Source organism: Lepus europaeus, chromosome 10, assembly GCF_033115175.1.
Source record: "Lepus europaeus isolate LE1 chromosome 10, mLepTim1.pri, whole genome shotgun sequence".
In the NCBI taxonomy this organism is placed as follows: domain Eukaryota; kingdom Metazoa; phylum Chordata; class Mammalia; order Lagomorpha; family Leporidae; genus Lepus; species Lepus europaeus.
In genome coordinates, this window is record NC_084836.1 from 18,268,694 (window position 1) to 18,294,364 (window position 25,671).

The 25,671-nt window shown below is 42.6% G+C and overlaps 1 long non-coding RNA gene across 1 annotated transcript in view; it reads right to left on the reverse strand.

Moving 5' to 3' along the window:
* Nucleotides 1–20,387: 20,387 nt before the first annotated feature.
* LOC133767570 (uncharacterized) overlaps nt 20,388–25,671 on the reverse strand; it is a 38,880-nt gene continuing 33,596 nt past the window's right edge. Inside the window, exon 4 of the long non-coding RNA XR_009866893.1 lies at nt 20,388–22,447. This is a non-coding gene — a long non-coding RNA (uncharacterized LOC133767570). The remainder of the gene's footprint in view (nt 22,448–25,671) is intronic.

Below are 25,671 nucleotides of genomic sequence, written 5' to 3' on the forward strand. Positions count from 1 at the left end.
CAGCAGAGAGCTGGCCTGGAAGAGGGGCAACCGGGACAGGATCGGTGCCCTGACTGGGACTAGAACCCGGTGTGCCGGCGCCACAAGGCTTACCCATCTAATGCATCAACAAGCTCTATCACCTCTATTTCTCAAACATATCCTAAAGCTCTCTGCAGCCCCTGAGGCCCAATGGCCTGAATGACCACCTCCTAACTGATCTTGCCCTGCTTATTCTTGCCCTACCTCAATCTTATGCTCATTCAGTAGCAGGAGGAGTCTTTAAGAAGCTTAACCCAAATGATGCTTTCCATGGTTCCCTTTAGCACCTGGAGTAGAGTCAAACTCTACCACATCCTATATTTCCTAGTCCCTGTGCACTTCAGCATCGTCTGTTGTCAGGGTTCCCCACCCTTGTAATACTACAGAGACACTGGCCTTCTTTCTTGAATAGAGTAGATTGGTTCCTAGTGAAAGGTCTCGTCTCTAGCCATTATGCCCAGAAGGTCCTCTTCGAGAGCATAGCTTTTCGTCCCATGACTATTCCCTTCTTCCTCTGACCACACCCATAAAGTAGCTGCCACTCTTTCCTCATCACCCTGCTTGTTTCCTTCATAGCAGTTAACAGTCTGAAGTGAGGTAGCTTGTCTATTTGGTTATTTCTTTGTGTATTCTCAGTCTTCCTTTACCAAGCTACAATTTCACTGATTCCTGAGACTGTTTCTGAATTATTCACTTCTGTGCCCAGCCCACTGCTTTAAAAAGTTCTCATGAAATTGATTCCTGGCTAGAGATGACAAGATTTAAAACTAAGGACACTTAATACATTCTATCCCTTTCATTTATTTATATTTATTTTTATTTTTTGACAGGCAGAGTGGACAGTGAGAGAAAGGTCTTCCTTTTTCCATTGGTTCACCCCACAATGGCCGCTGCTGATCCAAAGCCAGGAGCCAGATGCTTCTTTCTGGTCTCCCATGCGGGTGCAGGGTCCAAGGACTTGGGCCATCCTCCACTGCACTCCCGGGCCACAGCAGAGAGCTGGACTGGAAGAGGAGCGACCGGGACAGAATCCGGTGCCCTGAGCGAGCGGGGACTAGAACCCTGGGGTGCCAGCACCGCAGGCGGGGGATTAGCCTATTGAGTCGCAGCGCCAGCCCATTCTATTCCTTTTAAATATCAGTGATTTCAGGCTTGTATATCACTCTTGTTTGATACTTACATTTATCAATGAAAATGACTTACCTGGGTGGCACACACTCCCCGTAGTACCCATGTTCCCACTGGCATGTTGTCATTAGCCTAGCAACTACCCCTGTGTCTGAGAAACGCCCAGTAATTTCCAAAGTGCATCCATCGAGCAATGACCTTCATCCATATCTGGGCAGCCCTTTGTAATTACCAAAAGAGAAATGACTCCCAGTTTCTCCCCAGTAGGAAAACTGAGGCTCAGCGACATTCTTTGACTTCCCACAAGGTTTCAGAGAGACAGAAGGAACTTAGCTCAAGCCCTCTGTCTTCCCACTCTTCCAGGCTGCAGCTCATTATCTCATTTGTTACTCATAATATCCCTGGGAGGTCAGAAGGGCAGGATTGTAATTCCTGTGACATTCCAAGGAAGTCTTCACATTATACATATGCATGCCAACCCTGGCTGGGAAACCCCAGATCAAACAGGATTACAAGAGGCTCTTTTAATGCCACACAAGTTGCAGGGAGGGCTCTCCCAAGTTGCTGCCCTGTGGGCAGCACAAACAAAAGATGGACCAATGCCTTTTTCCAGCACCCAAGTCACAACCTTCTCTGATTCCTCTCTCTCCTGTGCCTCCACCCACCCACCTACCCACTGAATCACTAAGTAGGGCCCTTTCTCCTTTCAACCATCATTGTCGTCCCTCTTGGGCCACTCCTTAGATATAAGCAGGACAGTCTGAGTTCAAATCCCTACTCACCACTTACTAAATGAGATATGATTTTGGCAAATTATTTAACTTCTTTACATCACAGTTTTCTAGTATGAGAAATGGAAGTAGTAAATAGAACTGGCCTTGTAGGAATGTCATGAAGATTAAATTTGTCGGTGTATATAAAGTACTTGGAATAGAGAAAGTGCCATGGAGTTGTGAGCTGTAAATATTGCCATTTTTGCTTCTAGATCCTTCTTTGACATTGCTCTAAATTATTGCTTCAGCCTCCTAAATGGACCCCCTGACTTCTGTCTTGACCACCTCATTCAATCCATTCTCCATCTCAATGCACAATTCTGATTGTAGCACATTTCATGCTTCAAAGCCTGTGTTGATTTCCATCTCACAAAAGGTAAGAACTCAACCCCTTAGCAATTCACACATGGCTGTGCCAGCCTTACTCCTGCCATGCCCTCCCAGCCTACCCTGCAGTGAAATTGAACTGCAATTCTTCCTCCATAAATATGATCAACTCTTTCACGTATCCCTGCTGACATCTTATATTTTGACTACAGGGACCATGTTTGATTTTTTTTTTTATCATTCTCACCCCCACATATAAACCATCAGCAAGTTCCATCCTTTCTGTCTCCAAATATATCCAAATACAACATTGGCATTCCTATCTGTAGCCACTACCCTAATCTAGGCTATATCTCTCACCTGGACATTTGTCTGCCTCATAACAAATATCTCTGCTTCCATTATTGACTCTCTGTAGGCGACTTGCCACAGAACATCTTAACATAAAATCAATCATGACACTTCTTGCCTTAAAACATTTAATAGCTTTCCATTAAACTTTGGCCAAAGCTCACTTTCCTTACCCTGGCCCAAAAGGTTATGACCTGGCCCCAATATCCCTGTCTCACCTCATTTTATGCTTCCTCTGCTTTTCTCATTCGGTGATAGCCTTACTGGCCTTCTGCCAAGTCCTAAAACACATTATACTGCAGGCTCTTTACACATGATGCTCCGCTGCCTTAAATTAGCTTCCACTTGTTCTACATTCTTCTGGTCTCAAAACAGAGCTGTTCATTCCTGTCTACCTTATTGAAAATAGGTCACTCATAACCATGTTCCTCTGTCTTGGCTTCCAAGTTACTTCATTAACAGTACATACTACACTAATTATTATAGATATTTCTTTGCTTTTTTTGCCTTTTTCTTTCTCCATATAATTAAAATTTTATGAAGCAATAACCATTTGTGTCTTATCACAACAGTGAAACTTAAGAAATTAGTACCTGGAGGGGCCAGCTCTGTGGCGTGGTAGTTTAATCCTCTGCCTGTGGTGCTAGCATCCCATATGGGCACCAGTTCTAGTCCCGGCTGCCCCTCTTCCAATCCTGTTGCTTTCCCAGGCCATAACAGAGAGCTGAAGATGGCCCAAATGCTTGGACCCCTGCACTCACATGGGAGACTGGGAGGGAGGTACCTGGCTCCTGGCTTCAGTTCAGAATAGCTCTGGCCATTACGGCCATCTGGGGAGTGAACCAATGGAAGGAAAACCTTTCTCTCTGTCTCTCCCTCTCATTGTCTCATTGTCTGTGACTCTACCTCTCAAATAAACAGATAAAATCTTTAAAAAAAAAAAAAAGAATAGTACCTGGAACATAGTAGATGCTCAACAAATATTTGGTAAATGACTATTGAATTGCTGTGATTATGGATTAAGCAATGATCTCAGCCCAGTTCTAGAAAGATGAATTCAAAGCCAGTATGAGAGCTACTAGAAACATTTGAACACATCTTAGTACAACTGAATTGTAGAAACGACACCATGTGCCTACAGCTGACACTGTTTCTAACCTCATAAATTTTATCTCTCTTGTAGTTCTAAAACAGCTTCTATTTTAGACAAATAAGTAAAAAGTTTTCAGGGATGCTTTAAGAAAGCAGCTTTGAATATCTGATTATTGCTTGAAGCTGTATACATACACATTTAATGAATGATATGTAAAGCTTCCTGGAGGAGAGAACAGAAAGATAGAAGTCATAGTTACAGACATCAAAATGGACCAGAAGAAAGGAAATGTTGCTCATGAGTCTTGCTAAAGAGAGATTAAAGGGGACTTCATTTTATTTCTCTAGGTTTCAACAGTAAGGAAAATGAAAACTACTAAAATGAGTACATTGCTCACAGGTAAAGCTGCGGCAGTGTGCTGTGTGTGTGGAGGGGGACGGGGGCTGCAGGGTAAGGCTCTAGAAGTGGGTAGATTGCAAAACCAGGCAAAATCCCATCAGATAATGGCACAGCTCTGCTGATAGGCCCATGCACTTTGAAGTTTTCCTGTAAGTGTGCAATTGCAGAAGAGAGAATAGGCTGGATTTCTTCCTCCCTTCCCTCATATCAGCAGAGAAGACTAATGTGTGAATAAGCAATGAACACAAGACATCACAGCTCCAAAAGCAGGTATGAGCTACAGTAGCAGCCACGATGGCATCTATGTGGGGAAGGCTAGAGCACAGGGTTATGGGAAGATAGCACTCAGTGGCAGTGACAATTGTGTTGGACTACGAAGATGAAGTTGGGGATTGGTGTATGGTCAGGTAAGGACAGGAGTGCCCAACAAGGCCAGAGCCCTAGCAGAGGTCTTCCTCTGCCATCCTGGTCCTTGAGCCCTACTATATATTCCCTTGTCCTGAGGACACTCCTTAGGCTTGGTGCTGGGAGGGAGACAAAAAGCCCTTGGACAGCTGGCATCGGCTAAGGAATCAGACATGGCTTTACATTGGAGAGAAAGTAAGCAAGCAAACAAAAGAGAACAGAGGGTATTAAAGAAACCCGAAAATCCTCCATGCCCTTTGCCTTCCAGATGAGAAGAGGTCAACTCAGAACAGAGTTTGGAATCAATTCAAGGCCCTCTCCCTGTAGCCTGCTACCTCCTTTGCCTCACCTTTCCCGGGTGCTCAGCAAAATCAGCCCACATCTCCAAAGAGGAAAGCACACCAGGAAGTCCAAGTTCAGACCTCACCGCTTTCTTGCTAGGTAACTTGAAGCACATTCCCTGACTTCTCTGAATCTCAGCTTACTCACTAGTAAAAGGAAAGTGAAGACACTACTCCCTTTGGCAGAGGGGGTGAGTGGAGCAGAGAATGTCCAAAGGTGCACTGGAGAGATCTCACAGCAAAACCTGTACCTACAAGGACAAAACACGCCTGCCAGTGAAGGCTTGTGCTGCCTTCAGTAGCTGACAGGGCTCACGAAGATCCTATCTCAAACCCTGGAGGCTTCACCACCCAGGGTGTCTTTCAGAGGTGCTTGCTCCTCCAGCTGCACGTGCCCAGCCCCTCTGCCCTGACACACACACAGGCTTTCTGTGGACCGGTGGTCATGCTGCCCTGCCCTGGAAGCACATCTGCCCAGCATCACAGCAATGTCAGGGAGAAGCTGCTCTGACTGGATCTCAGGCACAACCTGACACTGGAGTGTTCTTTCACCAGCCAGCAAGGAAACATGTGGGATGCATTAACAAAGCAACTGCAGTTGAACATCAGTCCATTCTCAGACAATGGAGCGTGGGGTGGACCCACCTCTTTCAAGCGCTGCAAAGGGATTCTTGAGTCCACCCAAGCTCCCCCACCCACTCTTGGCCAACTCTGAGGGCTAGAAATGTGAGATTTGAACCCAGATAATTCTGATTCATGATGAAGGAATTGATCTTTGCATATATTAAAGAGAGAGAAAGGGAGAAGAGAGAGAGAGAATATTGAGAGAAGAGAAGAAAAGAGAGGAGAGAGAGAGAAGAGAGAGAAACAGAATATTGAGCAAGAGAGAGACAGTGGAGACCTCATGGGAGGAATGGATTCAGAACTCAGCTTCTTGTGGTGCAGGTCACGGAACACTTGGGAGGAAAGTTTGGAGGCAAAACAAAAGCCCTACAGTTCCTCCTTAACAGTCCAGGCACAGGTAAGGCTGGGGAGAGAGTTCACAGTCAAGCAACAGAATACCCGCAGCTGTAAATGGCCTGGTTTTATTCCAAAGAATTTATTTTTCCATCTACTCTTGCCCTGTTTAATTCTTTGTCCCCACAAGTTGGTCAGTAGCATCTTTCAAGTCCCGTAGTCCCCAAAGGTAATAGAACCAAAGGCTGGGTTTGCTATTCCTCCTTCCATCAACAGAAATGTCTTGGATCTGCAGCATCAATGTCTCTCTCTTCCATCAACTGCCCTGGCCAAGGACAGTTTTTCCATGGAGGCATTGTATGCCAGGTGGTGCCCAGATCAGAAAGTACAGGTGGTGCTGACAGGGGTTTGCCAAGCACTCACAGTATACACTTGATACGAAACGTTCCCTTCTTTCTGTGAACTTGGTGCAAGGGGCTGATGAAGGAGCAAGGAGGATGAGAAACAGGGTGGCCCTGTACCAACAAGACACTTGAAATGGGAAAAAAGGAGGGGGCACTGCTAAAGCCTTCTCTTACCTGAGACTGTCATCTCAAATCTGGCTGGCAGATGGCCACCACAGAGGTGCTGCTTCTGGTCAAGTGAAATGAACTTCCCTCCTCCTTGTGGAGAAATGTTTATGTAAGTGTCTAAAAGAGAGGAAGGCTTAAGTTAAAAAGAAGGTTAAACACAACGAGCACTGAAATGGAATCTTGGATAACTTTAGGAAATTCCAATATGATTATTGCCTCTACTCCCATCCGAGTTCCACACGTCTCTTCCCTGCCAGAGCATGCTTCTAGCATTTTCCCCAGCTCCACCGGGTTGACTGTGAAGGTGATGCGTCCCACCGAGGCTGTCTTCATGGCCTGCCTCTGTGATTGATGGCCGCTGTCATCTGTCCTCCCCTAGGAGCCTGCGAATCTGGACACACTTAATCAGGTTGTGAGATCATGCGCAGGAAGAGGAACACGTCCAGGAAAGTTGGCTGCCTGGCTGCACCCCTCCAGGGTCGCTGTGAGCTAAGTGACGCTGGGAAATGTGGAACACAAAAGTGTCCAGTTCCACTGTATAAAGGATTTAGAGAGAGGGGCAATAAATTGTTCTTGAGACAGTCTCCTTGGGAACCCAACCACTTGGGAATGGTGGATTTTTACTTGCATGGGACTTACCTTTTTTTAAATTTATGTTGAAACATATTTATGTTGTATGTTTTATATGTATCATAAAATTTACCATTTTAAGTATTTTTGAATGTACAGTTCAGTGGCATTAAGTATAATTGTATAATCATCACCTCCATTTCCAGAACTTTTCATCTTCCCAAAATGAATCTGTAACCCAAAACATTAACTCCCCACTCCCCCACTAATCTTTGCCACTACTATTCTACTCTACTATTCCCTACGAATTAGAATTTGACTCCACTAGGTCCCTCATACAAGTAGAACCATAAGATATCTTCCCTTTTGTATACCTGGCTTATTTCACTTAGCAACACATCTTCAAGGTTAATTCATGGTGTGACATGTATGAGAATATTTAAAAAATTTTTTTCGACAGGCAGAGTTAGACAGTGAGAAAGAGAGAGAGAAAGGTCTTCATTTTTCCGTTGGTTCACCCCCCAAGTGGCCACTACGGCCGGTGCATTGTGGCCGGGGCAATGCACCGATCCGAAGCCAGGAGCCAGGTGCTTCTTCCTGGTCTCCCATGTGGGTGCAGGGCCTAAGGACCTGGGCCATCCTCCACTGCCTTCCCGGGCCACAGCAGAGAGCTGGACTGGAAGAGGAGCAACTGGGACAGAATACAGCGCCCCGACCAGGACTAGAACCCAGGGTGCCGGCGCCGCAGGCAGAGGATTAGCCTAGTGAGCTGCGGTGCCAGCCCGAGAATATTTTTAAAGCCTGAATGATATTGCATTGTATGTATAAACCACATTTTGTTTATCCATTCATCCATTGATGAACCCTTAGATTGATTTCACCTTTTGACTATTGTGAATAATTCTGCTGTAAACATTGGGCATATAAATAACTTGTCAAGACCCTACTGTCAATTTGTGAGGGGTACATACCCACAAATGGAATTATCAGATCCTATGGTAATTCTATGTCAATTTTTTTTAGGAATACTTACTCTTTTCTAAGTAACTGTATCATTTTACCTCCCACTAGCAGTGCACAAGGTTACCAGTGTCTTAATACCCTCTCCAACTTGAGTGATTTTTTGCTACTTGTTTTCTAGTAGGGCTTTCTTTAGGTTTCCCTTCCAAATGGGTGATTTATTTTTCTAAATGTGCCAGGGAAGAGGGCAGTCATCTTAACATTCGTATGCTTCTTTTAAAATTGTGTTTATTGGGGCCAGCGCTGTGGCATAAAAGGTAAAGCCATTGCCTGCAGTGCTGGCATCCCATATGGGCACCGGTTCGAGTCCTTGCTGTTCCACTTCCTATCCATCTCTCTGCTATGGCCTGGGAAAGCAGTAGAAGATGGCCCATGTGGGAGACCCAGAAGAAGCTCCTGGCTCCTGGCTTCAGATCAGCCCAGCTCCGGCCATTTGGGGAGTGAACCAGCGAATGAAAGACCTTTGTCTCTCTCTACCTCTGCCTCTGTAACTCTTTCAAATAGATAAATAAGTGAATCTTTTTTTAAAAAAATTGTATTTATTTGTTTAATTTGAGTCACAGAGAGAAAGAAACTGAGACATAGAAAGAGACATTTTTAGTTCATTGGTTCAGTCCCCAAATGCCCACAACTCCCAGGATTGGACTAGGCTGAAGACAGAAAACAGAAACTCAGTCTGGTCTGGCAATGGGTGGCAAGGATGCAGGACATAAGCCATCAACTGCTGCCTCCCAGGGAGCGCATTAACAGGAAGCTGAATCAGCAGCAGAGCAGCCAGGACTTAAACCAAGCACCTCCAAAAGGGGAAGTGAGCACCCCAAGTGGTGGCCTAACAACTGTATTTGCTACCCCACCATAGATACTCCTAATACTCTCTGTTGTGAACATCACACTCCCTGCAGGTCTAAGCTAGGAAATGAATGCTTTTCTAGATTTCAGAAGTTTCAGAAAGTCTTTATTTCTTCATGGAAAATCTTGTAAGTGATGGCTCTTTCTGCTTTTGCTAAGGAAAATTATCTCCTTTAAGGAGGTGGAAGAGGAAGGAAATGAGATGCAGGAATAAATAAAGCGAGAAAGTGGAAGAAATGCAGGCTGTAGCATCAGACCTCCAGGAACTTAACTCCTCCTGAGCACCTGCCATGGGGTGTGTGACCCTGGGCAGCCACATGACTCACCAAGTTTGTTTCTCCACATAAAAGTGAAGTCAGGCTTGTGTCATAGACTTGATGCCATATTTATAACAAAATTTATTATATACAGAATCTATATACCACTCTGTGACATTTATACATAATTATATGTGATCTATAGGTAGAAAGAAATGTGCATAGACACAGCATAAACACTCTTGATAATAGTTAAATGTGTTCAATTCAGACATACTGAATTTTTAAGAGCAATAATTTTTCCATCTCTCCCCACCCTTGCAACTATTACTCCTCTAATAACCTAAGGTAGCCCTTGTGAACCATCTAGAATTCTCCCTATAGTTATATAATCATACCCATAATGATATAGTCATGTGCATATGGTAAGTTGCAACAGTCCTTACTAAAAATGGGATGTTACTTGTAATTTTCTGCATCTTGGCTTTCTCTCTCAACATTTCCTTATGGAATCCCCTCCAAATCCACCAGAAACTCTAAGTCAATCTATGCAATGGCTTGCTCTGTGGTTTGACTGCTATGATTGATTCAATCTCCCCATTTGGTGGGCATTTGGTTTTCCTGTTCTTCACATGGCAGACTGAATGTGGTTCATGGATAATGACTTGGTTGCTCAGTCCTCCAGAAGTGCTCTTAGAATGAGGTCCAAAGGCCTCACAATCATCTATAAAATCTTAAATGACTAGGAGATAGGATGAGGCATTTGGTGGAACAACTAAGATGCTGTTTGGGATACCTGCATTCTATTTCAGAGTGCCCTGGGTTCAAGTCCTGATTCTGCTTCTGATCCAGTTTCCCACTAATGTGTACCCTAAGGGGCAGCAGATGGTGACTCAAGTAAACTGAGTTCCTGCCACCCATGAGGGAGACCTGGATTGAGCTCCAGGCTCTTAGCTTCAGCCCAGTCCAATCCTGGCTGTTGCAGTCATTTGGGAAATTAACCAACAAGTGGAAGTTGTCTCCCTCTCACTGTTCATTTCTCCCTCTGTTTCTCTGCCTTTCAAATAAAATGAAAATAAACAGAAGTTAGGAGATTAAAATGAACTTCCTAATTACATGTGTCACTTAAATCTTGCTGGCCAGGACTTAGTCATGTGGGCAGAGCTAGTTGCAAAAGAAGCTGAGAAGATGTGTTTTTTTTTTTTTTTCCATGACACTGTGCTCTGCTAAAATGTGATTCTATTCCTAAGGAAGAAGAGTATATTAAGGGCCAACTAGCAGCCTTGGCTAACTCATTCATGAGGGAAATCATAGCAAGCCCACGTAATTGTGGTCTAGAAGCACATTCTCAACAGCTGATCAGTCATGAAGTGCAAATGTCAATCTTTCCTGTGGCCTGCCTCCCATGTGGGTCTCTCCATTGTTGCAGGCTAGGAGGTAGAAAAGAAATGTATTTATTGAAATCCAAAACTTTCAACATATCAAAATAAGTTAGTAAAGACAGTAATCTTTAACATAGCCTTCTCAATTTTGTTTTGAAAGCAAGGGATCACTACACCAATGAAACCTATTTTATCCCATCCACCCCCAGTAGACACGCTGGAAATTATTTCAATAATATGAATATACAAATATGAAATTTGTATATTTAAGAAAATATACTACATAAGAAAATGTTTTACTATATAAGAAAATGTGGGAACAGCACAGAGCAACATTGAAAGATTGCTCTGGAGGGAGCTAAGTTAAAAAGACATGGTCTTATTCCTCTCCATCCAATTCTAAAGTCAAGGAAAGGTGCTGGACCTACATTCTCACAAAGCAGAAAGCTGACACCTGAGCATTATTTAAGTATGCTGTTGCTTTTTACTTTTTATTAGGGTGAGGCCAGAGTCAATTTAATACTGAGTGACCATGAATTCCTTTTTTTTTTTTTTAAACAAAGTTGTACCACTTTTTATGTTAGACCAACAAAGGTATCCATCACTTCTGTTTAAGAGCAGGCATTATTCAGAAGCAAGCATTACTGCTGACAAAACACATTTAAATAAGTAACATTCCTTCTCTTATTCACAGAATGATTCATTTCATGTCACACACACTTCATCTTTGACTCATAAAGTACGTCACAACAGGCTTTGTAAGACTTATAATTATTGAAGCTATTTTTGTGTGCTATTCACTGCCTTTTCCTAGCTTCTCTGCATTAATCACAAGTTTTTCCCCTCCTCATTATTTAGTATCTGACCAAATAGAACTGGTATCAACCAATCAGCATCTCAGATGATGACTCATTCGCATTCAAAAACCTAAAAATTCTGAGCCCGTATCAACAAAAATTAAGCTGGCTGCTACACAGTGGGCTCTGAGCTATGTCAAAGCAAAGAGTAGAAAACAAGAGTGTTTCGTGCATCGGCCCTTCCCTGCCAAAAAATTTAAGTGTCAAATTACATAGCCCTTTAGGTCTTTCCAGCACTGAGACATATTTTAATACAAAATAATTATATTTTAATGCAAAATAATTATTAAAGCCAGTGGCCTTACAGCCACTCTCATTTGTACTTCATTCATCTGAGCTGCAGAGGCAACCTGGAGACAAAAGCTTTTTTACTCTTAGCCCCATTTGGCAGACCAGAAAACCAAGGCCCAAATTAAAATCAAGTCCCCATGTAGTTTTAACCTTCAATATCAACATTGCCTTTAAAAAACCTCACTCCATACATTTCTCCACTCTAGAATTCCTTCCAGAAGATCTGGATAAAGAGTGTGTGGAATGCTTTTAATAACAGGTGCCTGAATTTTCTACATTAGAAGCATCCGGGGTGCTTGTTAAACACGGGAGATTTCCGGGGCTCCTCCCAGCTGGACACAGAATACACGGGAGGGTCTTCGAAATGTTGTAATTTCACAAGATCCCACAGGTAAAGCACCAGCCTACTATAATCTGAGTTCCACAAAATCAGGCTCTGCGGAAGCAGCAAAGGAAGATGCAACACTCCAGGTAGAGAGAAGGGAGCAAGTTGAACTTTGGAGAGATAGGCATTCATGGCAAGCTCACACTCAGCAACAGGCAAAAGACACCCAATGCATCAATTTCTAGATGAGGTCATAGGATAACCATGGAGAAGAACATCTCAGGAGGGGCTGGCATGCTCTCCGTGCCATGTGTCTCTGCAACACCTTCGGCAGCTTCAGTCAGGCGCTGACTGCAGCAGCTGCAAGGTCGGTAATTGGCCTCTCTTGAAACCTGGGACACTAAATTTAATCCCAGACACAATCTGCTGCTGGCTGCGAAGATCTGCTTTCTTCCTCGGGGAGATTTTTCTCAATCCCATAATATCTTGGTCCTAAACAAACTGTGCATGGTAATAATCAGAGTAACAGACTAGAAGTTAGAGAACTAAGATTCCAGTGCGGCCTCAGCCAGTGCTGTATTGTGTTTATTTGTTTGCAAATCATTGAACTAGCATAAGCCAGCAGGAAGGATGTACTGTCAAGATTCAGGGGTGCCTCACACATCCTGAAGGCAGATCCGGGCCTCTGAAAAGCCTGTTCGTTCTCTGTTCACTCTTCTCTCCTCCTGTCAGTGCATTTATGCATTCATCCTTTTCCTGCTGCCCTGTTTATGGATTGGAACACGGCCGCCCTTCTGCCCCCAGGTTGGGCTGAATGCATCTAATCTGAAACTCCAAAGTTGGGAATGCTCGGAAGTCGGAAACTTTCTGAGCACCAATGTGACGTGGCAAGTTGAAGAATCCACAGCTGATCTCACATGACAGGTCTAAGGCAAAATGCAGATGCGTGAAAACCATTACAGCATAGTCCTAGCCCTTCAGATGAGGTGTTCAAGGTGTATATGAAATATAAATAAATTTTGTACTTAGACTTGGGTTCCTTCCCCGAGCTATCTTGTTTATATATATATATATATATATATATATATATTCCAAAAATCTAAAAAGCTCCATGATCCAAAACACTTTTGGTCCCAAACATTTCAGGGAAGGCAAAGTTAAGCAGTTACAGCTGACAGTTACTGAGCACTTAACCCGGGTCAGACACCATATGAGCCCTGTAGAAGGATTACTCTATTTTATCATTCCCATTCGTTGTGATAGGGAGGTCAAGATTACTCCCTTTAGACAGCTGAGGAAACTGAGTTACAGAGAATTCGAGTAACTTGCACAAGAACACACAGCGAGTTCTCTCAAAGACTGCAGGCAGACTGAACTCACAGAAGATTTGTGTCCTGTTCAGACTCTTTCATGTTGCACACAAAAGTTGAATGCTTTCTGTGCAATGTCATAGTTCAAAGTAAAACCAGGTTATCTCAGATATGGCCAGCAGCTGGGGATCCACAGTATAAACAAGAGTTAGAAAGGCATGGACTGTGGTGTCTCACAATACGATGATGTCGCTAAATACAAAGAATGATTTTTCAGTTCTTCCCTCCCCTCCCTCTCAAGATGCCCCACTCCCTTGATTTAAGGAAATAAGTCCTCTCCAGGGATTCCTTCTACTCCTCCCAGTCTCCTCCTGCTTCTCTGGTTGCTTCTTCCAACATTCAAGGTTCTTCTGCTAAGTATCCAAGCCCCTCAGAGCAATTCCTGCAATGCCCACAGCACCAATGAAGATCCCCAGTTTGATATTCTTCCTGGAACACCACACTTGTGCCTCAGGATGCTCACCTGACATTTCTGTTGAGATCTCTCAACAGGCCTCAAAAACAACAGATGAAGACCTGGACTTCCTTCCACAATCCGACCTCCTTCAGTGTTCCCAGAAGGAGCAAATAAAAAACCCATGTATCATCTTCAATATTTTCTTTTTCTCACACCCGTATCAACTTCAGCACTGGACTGGTTCTAGTTTAGTTCCTAAACAGAACTTAACTAGGTCCAGTTTTCTCTGTTTCTCCTTCCAACACCCTCACTGAAACTAGCCTCAGTGACCACCTGCTGTATGACAATATCTGGTCACCAGCCTCTCCTTCTCATCTGCTATTCTTTCTCCAGAGCCCAGAAATAAATATTCTTTAGTGAAAACCCTTTGGCAGCTTCCCAGTTCTTACAGGATAAAAACTAAAATCCTTAGCATGGCCTACAAAAGTCAGCCCATCTAGTCCTTGCCTTTTCATCCTCACCTTTCTCCACACAGTCCCCTGCTGTTGGCAATGTGTGGGTAGAGATGGAGAATGATAGGCATCCTGCAATCCCTCACAACAAAGGATTATCCAGCCCCAAACATAGTGCCAAGGCTGAAAATCCAGCCTAAGCTAATGATTTCTTCTCCATTACTAAAGGTTGGTTTAAAATTTCAGGCTTAAGCTGATCAGCACAAAGGATCCATCTAGCCACCATTATGCCAGTGGCCACAAGGTATGCACTTGGTCACTAATATTGGTCCAGAAGTTAGTAGGTTTCCTAAATTGACTCACTCCTCAAAGATGCACTTATTAGTCCGTGCCTGCAGGACAGGTTCTCTCTCCACTCCTGTCCTCTCACTGTTTGGAAACAAGAAAGCAAGCATGTTGCCTCACTTGCCATTTAAAACATTTAAAAAAACAGTCTGAGAACACAAACACAACTCACACACCAAGAGTAGTAGAGCACGGAGACAGAGAAAACCTGAACTTCATGGCATTGTTGAGCTAGTCAGTCAACCAAACCTGAAGCCTACTCTCTCCTGCTTAGCTTCTCTTTATTTGAGATAAATGCGCATCCAGGTTGTAAATGTTAGTTTGAATCATATGTTCTGTTACTAGAGATACTATCCAATTCATCTATGTGTTTCCTTTATTTCAGTCTTTATATACAACAAGTTTATGATTCCAGATATGGCTAAGATCCTTCTAGCCCCTAACATATTTGGTGAAGAGATGAACGGGTGCTGGTGGAGATGGGCAGAGGACTCCACATTGTAACTGAATTAAAGAACATTTCTGTTTAACACTTGAGCCCCACCACATTTTCCATTCCTTCCATATCTGTCTCAGATGCATTCAGGACAAGACGGAAGGCAATTTATTTCGCTAAGGTGATGACAGGTGTGCTTGTGACCCCATCAACCTTGCCTTCTGCCTATTCCTTTGGTTCTGATCCCAAACAGCTGCTCCCCGCTCCTCACCCCTTCTGAAACACTGGACTTTCAGACACCATCTATCCACTGTGCATCACTGTCCATGATAGCCCCAGCCATGGGACCAGTGACAACAGGACATGAGACAGCTGCCACTGTCACTTTCCATGACCATTAGGTACCAGTTCTAGGACAAACCAGACTTCATTGCTGAGTTCTTTGTTAGGACAGCATTTGAATAACATCTATGGCAGTGGGGATCATTGAGTGCTAGGGTAATCTGAGCTTAATGCTGTATGCACCTTATCTCCTTGAATCCTCACAAGCAACCGTTGGTGTAGGCACTACTATTATCCCTGTTTTTCAGATGAGGTAATAGGCTACAGGGAGGTTAAATCATTTGCCAAAGTCCACACAGCTGGTAAATGAAGCCCTTTTTCCTGGATCATGGAGAATAAAGGCCAAGTGAATGAAGTCCCTGCGATTTATTTTGTTTTAATTAAATCAGTCTTTTCTAACGATCCCAATTAAAAACAATAGATAGGGAAGATAACCTTACCAAACAGTGTGGAGAGAGAGAAACTGAAAAGAAGTCTTCCTCCCCTGCTCGTCCCTTTGCAGCTGTCCTGTACAGCTCTGCGGGGATAATAATTGCTAGAAGTTTCTGGAAAATGTTTAGAGAAATTCTCTTTTGCTTGTGCAAAAAAGCAGTTCTTTCTTTTTAAACATCCTTTTTTCTGCTTTCTCCAGGGTCTTTCCTGCCTCTTCAGATCTCATTTCCACTCGTTGCATAGGACAGGAACTGACTGTTGCCAACTACCATGTAGATGTGGTAGTAAAATCTCAGGAAGAGAACTCAAACAGCAGCGTCTATGACACAGAGGCATAAAAAAGAAGAAAAAACTGATAAACAGAGGGTTCCTTAATAGGCATTTCTTCCTTACTCCAGCCTGAGTTGTCACCAGAAACCTATAGGCTCCATGGAGCCATTGAACCTAATGGTTAGGACACCTACATCCCAAATCAGAGTGCATGGGTTTGACTCCCACCTTTGGCTCCTTACTCCAGCTTCCTTCCAGTAAAGACCCAGGGAGGTACTGGTAATGATTCAAATAATTAGGTTTCTGCCACACATGTGAGACACCTGGATTAAGTTCTAGGCTCGTGGCTTGAGTCCCAGATATTGCAGGCATTCAAGGAGTGAACCAGTGGCTGAGAGCTTGCTCTCTCTGCCTCTCAGATAAATAAATAAACATTTAGTTGCTGAAATGTCAGGGTGAATCTGCAACTGGATGATTAAATAAGTGCACAGGTCACTGGCAAGGAGTGATGCTCTCACAGCTCTGTGTGCTGAAGCTCCCCAAGTGAAAACAGGCCCTTGTGTTAATTTGGGCTCCCACCTTTTGCTCTGTTTTTACCACAAGCTTCCTATCTGTTGCTGTTGTTTAAACGAAGTACAGCTCTCTCAAAAAAGCCATAAGAAATAACCTTTCAAACAAGGCCTTCCAAAGGTTCATCCTGCTGAAGATGTCACACACTCCCATCCACTGCTACTGTCAGCACACGTTCAGCTCTCCAAAGCGTTTCTCAATAGCATCAGCCTAAGCATAATGAGTTAACCCCTCCAAAAAACCAAATGGAGATTAGGCAGTTAGAATTGGATTCTCCAAGACCCAATCATTGCTGTTTGTATCTCAGAAAGCAGCAAAGTTTTGGCTCAGATAAGGGGAGAGCTGACCTGCACACCTGGAAGATTCTGTGACCTTTGTAACTGGACTGCAGCTTTCAGAGGTGGCCCAGGCCAAAAAGAAAAAAAAAAAAGACTTGACCTACTTTGATTTTAGACTAGGAAGTTAAGATATCTCCTTCTAAGATAAGGCCTAAAATAGCAAGTCCTAATTTTGTTTAGACACGGGTATATCTCTCTTTCAATGTCTGTCACCTCCACTTTGATGTCATCTATCTCCTCAGTCACACTCTACCCTATAGCTGCCACCACCACCATGTGAAAAGGTATCTGGTATTCCTTGGTTCCACCATGTATAAGCTGAGATGTGCCTTCAATTTCATGTGCAAGACCAGAGCATAGCTTTCTAAATTTCAGGAAACCAGCTTCCTGGTGGGCCTTGGCCAAGTTCAACAGGGGAAAAGGATGTTTCTATCATGCGTACATAATTGGGGATTTGGGAAGATGGATTGCTGTGGAATTACAATGCTGGAAATTCTCTCCTCTCCTCTCAAATTGACCTGATGTTTAACATTTCTTAGGAACTGTAACACACATTTATTGAGCACCTACTATGTGTCTGACACTGTGGTTGGCACTTGAGATGTATTATTGAATCATATACATTCAGTTGTGCAGCTGGATAGCAAACAGGGGATGGTGGTGTAGGTGGAGATGGAGTAAGCAATAAACATGGGACATAAGTGAATTATGTAATGAATAAAGTACTATGAAAAAGGTAGGAAAGAGTAAATCAGAATAAAGAAATCAGAAGTGAGAGAGGGTTCAGACTGCTATCTAAAATAGTGTTTAGGACAGTCTCCATGAGAAAGTGACCAAGTAAATGACACTGAGTCCTTAACCTAGGGGAGCCTGGACTGCGTGTACAGGAGGAAAGTGGCCAGTACAGCGGAGAAACGACATGGATGATGTAGGGCAGTGAGAGTTGAGGAAGGCAGATGGTGAAAGATCATTTCTTCCAAAGAACTTGGGGAGTCATTAGAGAGAACCCGCTGTTGCCTCTTTGTCTGCCTAGGACCTGTATCCCATTTTGGATACACTTCCCCAGTTTTCCCATCCCTCTCCTCTTCAGTCTACATGATTTAGGTGGGGCTGATAAAACTTCACAATCCAGATTTGAACACCCAGATCTGGCAAATCAGTATCTTAGTCATGGCAGGTGATTCAGATGTAGACATTCGATCCACAGTCAGTCTAGCCAATTTCAGGAATTTTTTCAGAGTTGTGACCTTTCTTCCTGTATAACTCAGCAGCCACTGTGGTGTCACAAGGCAGAAGCTTGCCTAAAACTGATGCCAGCACAGATGGAAACAGAACCTAGGAGTGAAGTAAACACAGATCTCTATTGATATCATTTGAGCACCTGGATCCAGCCCTGCCTGAAACTAAAATTTCTAGCTTTTTTAGTTATATATTAATAATTTTCCTTTTTAGCTTGAACTAGTTAATGTAGTGTTTCTCTTCCTTGAGTGGAAAATGTACTGATTTCATCACTAATTGAATGCAGATGAGTTGTCTTTTACAATGTCTTGCCTCTTCAACTGAAGGAGTAACTAATCATAGCTGAGAAGGGAAGGAGTGTGGGTAGGTTATGCAGTAAAATTTAAGAGATCTAAAAACATCGTCCTGTCCTCTAATTTTCATAACCAAGACCGTCAACTCCCCACCTGTATGTTCCACCTCGACTAGTCTATAACAGCTTTTCCAAGAAAACATAGAAATATTGGAGACAAGGGCTCAAACTAAGATTCTAATAATCCTGCATCTAAGACTCTCTGATCCTGGTAGCCCAGCTCCCCAGTAACTGATCTCCTGCTTTTCCCTCTCCCCTTGTCTGAGTCCTGTTTGGTTCTGAAAGTACCAGGGACTTGATTTCCTTTTCCTAAACCTCAATGTCCGCCTGTGGTAGATTAAATTGTTAGCCCCAATTTTTCATTCCACTTGCATTGCCTTGCCTTGGCCTCTTCTTGTATAGAATATATGTACTTTCCTACTGCCTGACTTTGGGTTTGGCCATGAACTTGCCCCAGCCAATGTCTTGTGAGTAGAAATGACAGTGTGCTGGCCCCAGTTTTGCCCTTGAACTTCCTGTTTCCATTTGTACTCTGGTGCCTTTTTCACCATGAGAGGACCATGCCTCAAGTATCCCATTGGTCTGCAGAGGCAGAAGAGAGACCTGTGGAGCATAGCTTCCCTAGCCACCATAAGTTTAAGCTCAATTACCCCAACCCATTCAGACACATAGAGACAGAGTAACTCACCCCAGTCCTGCCTAGATGAACAAACTACAGTCAATTTACACAAGTATTAGCAGCAATGAATGTTTATTTCAAGCCACAGCATTTAGAGGGCAATTTGTTAGGAAACAATTGCTACCTGATGCTGTCTCCTTGGTATTGACTGCCAATATCAGCTTCCTGGCTCATATTCTTGGACATTCATTAACTGTATGTACCTCTCAGCCATCCTGGTTAAGATATTTAGACTCTGGGTGTCTGAGAAAAGACCGCTTTTCTTTTTTGTCTAGTTTCCAGATAAAATATAGGACACAAATTTAATTTACATCTCAGGTTAAAAATGTTTTTTTTTTTTTTGGTATATGTCCAAGGCATATTCAAAAAATTTTTTCAATTTTATTCAAAAATTAAATTTAACTGAAAATTCTGCATTTTTATTTACTAAATTTGGCAACCCAATCTAGTGGCTTTGGAGAAAGATAAAGGTATATTCCATCTCCCTTCACTTAAGGTTTAGGATCATTTATTCTATTACTACATGGAGTAATTATTTGCAATGAAAGTTTAGATTTTGTTGTTGTTGTTGTTCAGTGTTTGAAGTGACTGTCACATAAATACTCTTTCCAAATTCCAAGGTGCAGGTGAGGGAAGAAAGATATGTGGAGTTTATTCAGTTAATTGGATGGGTTAAGGACTCCCTCTCTAACAATCATAAAAATCTGTCCATTCTCAGCACAACAGGGGTGAAACAGAGTTAAATACCAGCAGCCACAAATTGAGATTATAATGGCTGCTTATCATTCCCCAGTTCATAGAAGGACCCTATCTTTTATTGTGAATTTGATTAAAGGCTTCAGCTTCAAAATAAGACTCATGTCCAAGGGGCTTTCATTTTCCCTTTGATAAACAGGCATAATTCACTTTTCTTTAATGTTATTCCAAATAGCATTGTGTTACAATGGGGTTTTTGTGATGCACCAAAAACATTTTTGAAACTGTTCTTATCTTTGCAGGCTCTTGGTAACAGTCACAATACTCTCTTGAGCAAAAGTGTGCCTGCTCTAGCAAAGACTAAGAAATAAGTTTATGGCTTTTGGTAGTTGGATCCCCTGGGTAAAAAGGAGAAAAGGTTGTATAGAAATTCTTTCTCATAAAAGGCTTTGACAAATGGCTGAAACACACCATCCTGGGCAACTTGTGTTAGATTTATTTTCAATCAACACTTTGTAAACATCTACTATGTTCCAGGCGGTTCATATACTAGTAACTCTTGACTTTGATTGCACATTAGAATCACTTAGGTAGCTTTTTAAAAGCACATTTCCCTGGGTTTCACACTCAGAGATTCTATTCCCATTGGTTTGAGGTGGAGCCTGAGCATTCATATTTTATGATGGAGGCAGCAATAAAGAATGCTGTCATATATGATCTTGTTTATTCTTCCCAACAATCTGGCAAGAACAACACAAGTATCCCTGCATTTATGCATGAGAGGGTTGCATTCTCCATGACCTCTTCCATGAGTTTGGGCTATTTTATTCTCAATTTCATATGAGGTCAGTACATGTTACTAAGGTGTTGCAAGATTTTTTTAAAATGAGTCCTCTAAAAAGAGTATAAGTGTGCAGTGCCTCTTAGAGAATTAAATTCAATACACCAAAATGTGATGTAGTAATTTTAAACTTCATATACTCTCCTATGGTTTATCATAAATAACCAATAGTTTAATTTATTCCCCATCACTCCTCATCATTCTATGCATTTTCCCAATCTTATTTACTCTCTCTCCTCCAGGTTTTTTGTTCTGTTTTACTGGATTATTTTAAAGCAAATCTCAGGCATCATGTCGGTCACCCTTAACTACTCTAGCATCTATCCCTAATACCTGAGGACTTTTTTTTTATTGTGATAAAATGAACATAACATCCATTGCCATCTATTTTAACCATTTTAAGTGTACAGTTATGGATATTAAGTATATTCATATTGTTGTGCAACTGTCACCACATCTGTCTCTAAAACTGTCTTCGTCTTTCCAAACCAACATCCATTCAATATTAGCTCTCCATTCCCCTCCTCACAGCCGCTGGAATTCACTATTCTACTTTCTATGAATTTGGCCATTCTAGTGACCTTATAAAACCAGAACCACACAGCATTTGTCCTTTCATGCCTGGTTTGTTTCACATATGGTAATATCATCAATATTCATCCAGAAAACAGCAGAAAATACCTGTGGACCTCTGTCTACAGCAAAACCATAGCACCGTTACTGGCCTTAACAACATCAATAATAACAATTTAATGCAATCTTATATTCAGGTTGAATTCATTTCTTGTCTCAAGAATGTCATTTTACAGTTATTCTGTTGGCATAAAGTTCCAAACAAGATTAAGATGTCTTTTATGTTTCCTTTAATCTAATGATACCTCCTCACCCAAAAGCATGCATTGCGTTAAAGAAACCAGGTCACTTATCCTGGAAAATTGCCCACATTTAGGTCTGACGGATGAGATTCTCATGTACTTAGACAAATTCAACGTGCTCCTCCATCTTCATTGTTTCCTGTAAACAAATATTGTGCCACATAAGAGGCTTGCAATGTCTTGTTGCCCGATTTGTAGTAATTTTAAGATTGCTCAAGTGATGCCATTCTGATACTTCTTCCAGTTTGTGCATGATAAGATGTCCACCATGACGAGAAATCTTACACACCCAGATCCTCACAATTGATGTATGCCTGTCCAGATTTTCTTTTCTGTTCAAAAGAAGAAACAGGTCCAGCGAAGCTGATGGCTTGGATAACATCAAATGTTTTTCAACCAATATTTATGGAGCTCCCATTCCTTGGACAATCTGAGGCTCTTACTGTATAAAGTTACATCACTCTTCCATGCACTTCCAGGTGACTCAGTTCTGTTTGTTTTCTTCCTTCCTTTGTATGCTTTAGTGAGGTATAATGGACATATAAAAATGCAAATATTTGATGCGTACATTTTGATGATTTTGGATGTATATACACACCTATGATACTGTTAACCACAATCAAGACATTAAACATATGCATCACCTCCAAATATTTCCTTGTGTTCTGTGGGTTGGTTTGTTTATTGTAAGACTATTTCACATGAGGTCTTCTGATCATATTTTAAGTGTACAATATCATCTTGCTTACTATAGGATCTATAACGTACAGCAGATCTCTAGAACTTCATTGTCTTGCAACATGGTTCAGTCTTTATAAGCTCTGAACATCGTGTAGAGCAGGCCACAAGCCACAAGAAGGCAAATATCATATGTGTTTTCCCTCCTTTGAAATCCCTGGAAAGAGAAGAGTTCTTGGAACAGCTTATAAATATTTGCTCTATTAAATAAAGTATGAATCAATGAAGTAAATAAATGACAATATTGAATTTAAGCAAAAGATTATGAACCAGGCATTCTTTTCCACAATTAACATTTCTTCATCTCCTTTACAATCATTCTTCTTTATGAAAATGTAACCAAATGATTCACCTTATTTCTTTGCACCATTCCATCTCAATATGAATTTTAATTACTTATACAGAATCCTTTGTCAAGTGATTATTTGGGGGAGATCTTGCAAGGAACCAAGGAATGACACTAAGTTATCCAAAGGGCTTTGAAGTGCTTTAGTGGATATCAACTGCCTGCCATAATTCTAGAGAACAACCAGAGTGATTTTAAAAATTTGTTAAATTTATTTGTAAGGCAGAGAGAGAGAGAGAGAGATCTTCTATCTGCTGGTTCACTCCCCGAATGTCCCCAACAGTCAGGGCTGGGCCAGGCTGATCCCAGGAGTTGGGAATTCAGTCCAGGCCTCCTACATCAGTGGCAAGGACCCATCACATGCTGCCTTCTATGGTTGCATTCACAGGAAGCTGGAATTGGAAGTGAAGCTGGCACTCAAACCCATACATTCCAATATAGGAGGCAAGCATCCCAAAAGGTATCTTAACCACCATGCCAAACTCTCTCCCTGAAAGTGAAAGTTTTTAAAGAGCAATTCTGGTGTCTTCCCTTGTGCTTAGAATAAAGTCCAAATGTTCTCCCCTTGTGCTTAGAATAAAGTCAAAAATCTTGGTGGGGCCTTCAAATTCCTTCTCATCCTCACTAATGCCCATTTCTCCAGGCTCATCTGTGAGCATCTCTCCTCCCATACTGGCCTCTTTTCATTTCCCTGACCCCAGAACATACCAGCCCTTTCCCACCTCAGGCCCTGGTAGCTGCCTTTTCTTCTGGTTGAACTGCTCCTTCCCAGCTCTTTCTAAAACTGGTTTATCCTCATCCTTTCCACTGCCAATCGACTGCCCTAGGACAACCCTGTTCAAAATGGGCTTCTTCCAGTTACATTCCATCCCATTAGCCTGATATCTATCATTAACATTATATAAATATTCTGTATGGAATCAAGTGTTCCTTTTTTATCTCTCTTCCCCATTTAAAAATATCGTATTCATTTGAAAGAGTTACAGAGAGAGAGGGGAAGACACATACACATACACACACAGAGAGAGAGAGAGAGAGTGAGCTTCCATCTACTGGTCTACTCCCCAGATGGCCGCAATGACCAGGGCTGGGCTAGGCCAAAAACAGGAGCCAGGAGCTTCATTTGGGTCTCCAGTGTGGGTGGTAGGGTCCCAAACATTTGGACCATCTTCCACTGCTTTCCGCAGGCCATCAGCAGGGAGTTGGATTGGAATTGAAACAGCCAAGACACAAACCAGCAATATGGGATGCCAGTGTCATAAGCAGAAGCCTCACCCACTACACCACAATGCCACTTCCCCCCCCCCTTCTTCATTTAAATAGAGTTCCACATGGACCGGTGCTATGGTGCACTAGGTTAATCCTCCGCCTGCAGCACTGGCATCTGATATGGGTGCCAGTTCTAGTCCGGGTTGCTCCTCTTCCAATCCAGTTCTCTGCTGTGGCCTGGGAAAGCAGTAGAAGATTGCCCAAGTGCTTGGGCCCCTGCCCCCAGATGGAAGACAAGGAAGAAGCTCCTGGTTCCTGGCTCCGGATCAGCGCAGCTCCAGCCATTGCAGCCACTTGGGGAGTGAACCAACAGAAGGAAGATCTTTCTTTCTGTCTGTAACTCTACCTGTCAAACAAATAAATAAAATCTTAAATAAATAAATAAATAGAGTTCCACAAAGTCAACTTATCTATCTTATTCACTGTTGTATTATCAACGCAGAACACAATGCCTATTACAGAGAACAAACTCCATAACTAGTTATCGGGTACATCCTTTAAGGTGAACTTCTACAAGCTTATGAATACAGAAAGCCTGACTCCTCACATCAACCTGAACACCTTAAACCTGCTAGTTCTCAAGCAACAAAAGTGTGTTTCTCATGGTTCTTGAGGCTGAGAAATCTGATATCAAGCTGCTGGTATCTTGTCTGGTAATTCCCTGCTTTCTTGTTCATGGACAGTGCCTTGTGCTTAAGTGGCAACAGGGACAGAGTGAGCTTGTTTTTCAATGGCATTAATACCATTCACGAGGTCAAAAGGTCATATCCCCTAATCGCATCACCTTGGTGATTAGGTTTCATCATATAGATTTTGAGGGGACAGATACACTCATTCCATTGTGTACCTACACAGCCTGGCTTAGCTCTAGGAATGGTTAAAAGACCTCTGATTTGCTTAGGTCTCCAAGCTCCACCTTTGGTTATAAGGTATATATATAAGGAGGTATAAGGTTATACCTCCTCCCAACTCAGGCCTGAGGTCTCACACCTGAGGATGTGTCTTATTCCTGAATCTAAATGTCACTTTCTTTCTCAGGTCACAGATAAGCTCTGCCTTGTTCTCTGCTTCCCCTCTGCCTTTCCTTATCCCGGTGCCTGTGGCTGGGGCCATGCTGCCTGCTGGATCAATGAGGTCCCTCGGATTAACCCTCTTAACTGCCCCCCATCAAAGTCTTTCCCACACTCCTTCACCTTCAACCTTTTCCCAAAGCAGTCCACACCTCAATGATGGGCCATATTAAGAGCTGTTACATTAAGAGCAAGCAAAATTTGCCCTGGTCCCTCCTGTATGCACTCGGGAAAGGATATCCACAAGAGCTTGAGAAAGAAGTCATCTGTTTCCCTCACAGGCACTTATGATGGAAAGAATTACCAGATTTGAGGTTTGGAGCCTTAAGTTGAACTCCACGAAATGACTAACATGCTTAACACCAGGAAAGCTCATGTCTGCCTAGCATTTCAGCTCACCTGCCTCTCCCACCCAGACACAGCGTAGCAAGCGACTGTAGGATGCTTGGGACTAAGCTGGAGTGAAGGAAATATGGCATAATTAAATATGGCATAATTAAAGGGTGAAGACTAAGAACAAACAACTCTGGAGGAGAAAACCTTACTAACCCCTATTCCATTTCAGCATGTGTGCGAAGCCCAGGCTGTTCACTCACTCATACACATGCATTCAAGTACTACAGTGTGCTAGACATTCTGCTATTAACCTAGCATTATTTTTACACTTTAATCCCAGTCTCATTCTTCCTTTCCAGG